This window comes from Sinocyclocheilus anshuiensis, unplaced genomic scaffold (genome assembly GCF_001515605.1).
Source record: "Sinocyclocheilus anshuiensis isolate Anshui unplaced genomic scaffold, SAMN03320099.WGS_v1.1 scaffold590, whole genome shotgun sequence".
In the NCBI taxonomy this organism is placed as follows: Eukaryota; Metazoa; Chordata; class Actinopteri; order Cypriniformes; family Cyprinidae; genus Sinocyclocheilus; species Sinocyclocheilus anshuiensis.
In genome coordinates, this window is record NW_015544192.1 from 2,268,347 (window position 1) to 2,274,213 (window position 5,867).

At 37.6% G+C, this 5,867-nt stretch overlaps 1 pseudogene; it reads right to left on the reverse strand.

The window, feature by feature from the left end:
• Window positions 1-3,409, reverse strand: part of LOC107696594 (potassium voltage-gated channel subfamily KQT member 4-like) — a 46,302-nt pseudogene extending 42,893 nt beyond the window's left edge.
• Window positions 3,410-5,867: the final 2,458 nt, after the last annotated feature.

Here is a 5,867-nt window from a genome sequence, read left to right on the forward strand (position 1 = left end):
TAATGTACAGTATTTGAAAAATAATGTGTTTTTTGAACATTAAAGCATGTCAACATATTCTGTTACACCAAATACACAAAATAAAGATCTTTAAAATAGCATCATATGACCCCTTTAAGCGTGAGATCAGAATGAAAAACCCTGTTTAAGCAGCTCTTCACAACAGTTGTGCCAAAAACAAGGTACCATGAGAGAAACACATTGCCTCCAGCAGCCTCACAAGGCAGAGCTAATTAAGCGATCAAGACATTATACCCCTTGCTTAATCGCAGTCTCAATTTAATGATCAGTGTGCTACTTCATTTCCCTGAGCCATGCAGTATGGTTTTAATCTACAGTTAATTAGATTAACTAATTCAGACATTTAAGAGACTCTGGCTGAAGTACCACTACTAGCGATTAACTTGAATTTGTCATAGGAATGTATAGACAGTAAATAATCACTCGGACATCGAGTTACATTGTTGCCCATGTGATAGTTGTTCTCGGATGCCATATAAGAGTAAACTCAGAAACTAATGCCATACATTGACAGAATTTATATCATCCAAATGCCATGCCCAGAGAATTAGACTGAAACTTGAGAGTCATAACCTTGACACGTCAGGTACTGTTAATAACTCCTCACTATATTTCATTCATTGGACAGAGCCATTGTATTATTATAAGAATGCTCATCTACATTTTTAGGTTGAGACCTTCTACAAAGTAAATACCTACTATTTAGAGTACTGTTTAACATATAAACCCATTATAATAAAATAATTGTGATTAATCCCATGATTTCTGACAAAGATCATGAACTGGTATAAATGTAAAATTTGGTCTTTACCTTATATATTAAAATGACCTTATATATATATAGGCTCTATGTGCATTTAGTAAGTGTGAGTGTGTGGGTATGAGAGAGAAAGTGTGAAAAAGAGAGAGAGGAAGAGGGAGAGAGTGCTCAACATAGATGGTGTAAACAAATAGTGGCAGTGGCTTAGAGACTTGTTTAAATTACACTGGGGTGAAACACGCCAGACCAGACACCTTCTCTTCATGGACAAAGGGAAGGTCTTTTAGCAGGTTGACCAAAAGTGACTCTACACATTTAAAGGCTATGATAATAGGTATAAAGGTACTTCATGTAACACTTACAGAAACAGCTGCTGAGCCTAGATTTAGTATGGGAACTTTAGTGACCTTCAGGCTGACACTTCACATACTTTACATAAAAAATTGGCTGTCAGGTGCATCCTACATCACAAAAGGGTTAATAGATGGTAAAATGTCTGTAAACATTTACCAATATCAATTTTTGTTTTTATTGTATTAGACAAGTCAGCCTCATAAGTAGGATAATATACAATCAGACAACATCAAACCTATTAACATCAAACAAATGTATTCTTAAGAATTTTTTTTTTATTAATTTATTTAATTTATTCTTAAAAAAAGATGTTCTGAAGAAAATATTTGAGAACATTTCAAGAACTGCACCTAGGAATATTCTTACGAACCTCTCACAATTTTTTTTTAAACCCAGGCTCTGGTCTTGTTTTAGGAAAATCCAATTCTGTCTGGCTCCATTCTGATATCCAACGCCCACTTTCCACGTTCTAATCACGGTGGATAAAATCAAGTCCCGACCCCCACCCTGCATTTTTTCTCATTGAATATCCTGTTTCACTTGGAAATACATCATGTTACAGTAGTAAAAGTGAAAAAAGATCAGCAAATAATGTTGACTTTAAATTGCAAAAAAGACAAATAATCTAATTTGCACCACATATATGTTAAAATAACCAAAATATATATATTTAAATCAAACTTGAATTGTTTACCCTGAAGCTGTGTGATTACAATAAATTTTGGAATTTGCAATTAGATTGGGCTTGAAAACAAAAAGCACTCATTAGGAGATCAGTGAATTCATTCTGTGTTGTGCTTTAGAGTTAGGGAGATGAATGACAGGCGGAGGTATGAGAGACTCTGATAAGCTCCCTTCTGCTCTCAAACTGTAAGGGAATGGAGCCGATGACTCCACTTTAATGGCTCACTATGGGTTTAATACTCATTGAGAGGTTAAAACCGCATGCTGTAGCGGTCATAAAGGGCCTTCTTAAAAAGAAACCACATTACAAGAAAGAAATGCATCGGAATGTCAATATAATTAAAAATACCCACTGTTCAACAATAATTAAAAAAATACATCATACACCTGCCTCCTTTGCACAGGGCTAAAACTACAGTCATTGTCACTGACATCCATAAACGACCTCTGACACGTCCGCCTGCGGGGAACAACTTCTGACCAGTCAAATACAATGATATAGTTGATTATAGAATAGAGACCATTCAGGACTCTCAGCCAACGAGAAGTGGGCTAATAACTAACTTTGAATAAACAAATGTCAAAGTTAGCATGGTGGAGCACTTGCTCTACATCTCTTACTAAATACTCTGCTCTTTTAGTTGGCAACACAACAAGCAACAATGAATAAAACATTTAATAACGTGCTGTATTAGAGCATCCCAAGGCATTTTACGATTTCAACCAAGTTATTGCCATATACAACGCATCTGTAAATGTCAAACGGCTCTCTCCCATCAAGCAAACTTGATTTGTTGCAAGAATGCAGCATGGGAATTTAATCCAATTGTGAGAGATGAAAATCAATCTTGGCTGATGCTGAAATGATATGGTCTATTGGAAGGGTCACCTAATAGGAAAATATCTCAACTCAGCTTGTTCAGAATTAGAGACTGTCACTGACTCCAGGTGAGCGCATGGCAGGTGGGCCATTTGTGTGAGCAAATTACGTTGCAGTCATTAACTGTTTCTCTGAGGTAATTTATCAACATGCTTCTTGCTTAGCTTAAGATTTTGTAAAACAAAAACTGAATGCAAAACAAAAAAAGTGCATCTCAAAATTGTGGGTGACTTACATGAAGGCATGGTAGATAAATGCCCATCCTCTGGGTCTCTCGAGCACATTGTACAGGCAGTTCTGTAACTTTCTGTAGCTTTTGCTGGAGGCAGAAGGGGTCGCCCTCGGGCCCGGTGGCACTGGCAGAGGTGTGCCCAGTAAGCCAGTGCGGTGAGATGGATGTCCGCGCTCCGGGGTCGAAGGCTCGCTTCTTTCAGTGTGAACAGCTGCAAGAGCCACAAACTCAACCCGCCTGTCATCATTGGGTGCAGGGGGGGCCAGCATCCTAATGCCTCCGTTATTTGAAGGGCTACCCAACATTTTTGTGTTTACACATGCAAACTAGTGCACCATATACAGCAGAGATTGACCGATATTGTTTATTTTTTTCCTAATGACCGATAACAATTATTTGTATTTGTTTAAGTGTCCTACAGCTGATACGCACAACTGTTTGTTTTTTTAATTTCTGATTTCTAACACAATGATAGAAAAATAATTAGCAACTACAATAAAAACACAATAGTATTATTAATAATATAATTAATATTGATGCATTATTAATAATAATTCATACAGTGATTTTGTATTATTATTAATAATAACACATGTCCTTAACCAGTTTGTTGCAAAGATCACCATTAAAATTATAATTCAAATCTAATCTTGACAAACAAAATCTATTGACACTTCATTTAAGAATGAATATCTGTTACATACAAAGTTAAATAATTTATGCAAATAACCATAAAAATTAATGCTAATTTTAGAGAACTACTAGAATTGATCGGTGGACTCGATGTTAATCAACCGATAACTGATTAATTAGAAAAGTGTGAATACTGGTTACAAAAAATGATCTCTAATATACAGTAAAACTTACTCTATCAAATCACTTCCAAAAAAAATTGTTTTAATTAGCAAAATAATAAAATAACGTATTAGGTCATTTAACTCAATTACTAATTAAACATTTAATACCTTTAAAAGACAAAATGCTCATTCTAACAACCTAAGTGAATAAACGTGGCTTACTTCAGTTGAAAAGCCTCACAGATCGCGTCCACATGTTATTACTGTGCATTTAAGGTCACTATAATCACATCCGTTAAAGCCCTGGCTCTACATTAATATGAATATTTCAGCTCAATTTTCATCTTAAATCGTAACTGGACGATGAGCACTTCATGGTGAGACACTAACATGCGAATTAATAACTCAAAAGTTTTGGAATACATCCAACGGCACAAAAAAGCCCAACGCATCCCATAACTCGAGATTTCCTGACAAATACTGTCTACGCACACAGAAGAAATGTTTAGAAGTAAACGATTTTAGAAGTAAACGGTTTTCCCCCTCCAGAGCGCGACACTCATTCCAATTCTTTGGGGAGGAGCGGAGCCGGTTCGTGAGAGATGAATTCAAAGTCGTGCCAGAGGTTCGGTCATTTCAAGACTGCCCCAAAAGTCCGTGACATATTGTAGAGTCCGAGAAGCTCAGCGGTGTGGACGGAGAGTGCGTAACCGGCACGTGCTGCGCGCAGCGCGATGTTGATGAAAGTGAGAGCAGGATAGACGCGAGGAGAGGGAGGGATGGCTGGCACCGCCGCCAAATTTAGATGAAAGGATTATGTTTTCTGTTTTCCCTCAGAACCAAGTCACATCTTTCCCGAGCTTTCTATTTAGATGTTCGGCACAAAGTGACGAATGTAGATGTTACGCCGGGGTTTGGTTCAGAGCCATGCTTCAGCAACAATAATACGCATGACCCGTGCAAACGTTTCCTCAGTGAGTCAATTGTCAAAACAGAGATGCTTTCTAAACAGCGTGCGTATTATGGGGGTTTGGGGTTGGTCTGGCTTCTCTAATAAAGACTTGAACCTTCCAAAAGAAAGTAAAACAAAAAGTTAGGGTCTTAAAACTTCATACCATTTTGCATACATTTTAAATAACATTTACGCACCAAAAAGTTAGTTGCAAGTTGGTTGAGATATCGACCAAACAAGACAAAGTGATAAATTAATAACTACTTTTCCTACAATATTATAGATTTATAAGTGACGTGACGTGTGGTCAAGCATGGTGTCCCATACTCAGAATTTGTGTTCTGTATTTAACCCATCCAAGTGCACACATACAGCAGTGAGTAGTGAACACACACCCAGAGGGGGTTCGGTGCCTTGCTCAAGGGTCTCACCTCAATCATGGTATTGAAGGTGGAAGAGAGCACTGTCCATTCACTCCCTCCACCAACAATCCCTGCCGGTACCAAGACTCAAACCCACAACCTTGGGTTATATAACCATTAAACTCTATAACCATTAGGCCACGACTGTCCTATTATAAAATGAATATATAACAAAAATGAAAGTGCATTTGTTTAAAAGGTCAAATAATTTACGTTTAACTTGCTGTGACACCAAATGACAAACTGCTGCACTCCCTTAAAAACTACAAAAAAAAAGAAAATAAAAACATAAATCCCCCCCTTAAAGGGGTCATATGATGCGATTTCAATTTTTCCTTTCTCTTTGGAGTGTTACAAGCTCTTGGTGCATAAAGGAGATCTGTAAAGTTGCAAAGACTAAAGTCTCAAATCCAAAGAGATATTCTTTATAAAAGTTAAGAGTCACCTACACCTACCTAAAACGGCTCGTTCTAACACGCCTCCACATATCTACATCGCTATTTGGGAAGATTTGCATAACGCTGCCCAAATGTTCACGTAAAGAAAGAAGGTGTAACTTTTATTCTCGTTGTAGTTTTGTTGTTTCCGCCGCCATATCGTAAAGATGCTGTGTGCTTCATTGTGAAAGCGAAACTACTTTGTTTGGTCTTCCAAAAGAGGACGATATCTGCTTCGTCATGCCTAGAGCTGATCTGTGCTGGTCGCTGAGGGAATACATCAACTTAGTGCTGTGGATCGCCGGATCGGCTTTCACCGTGGACGAAG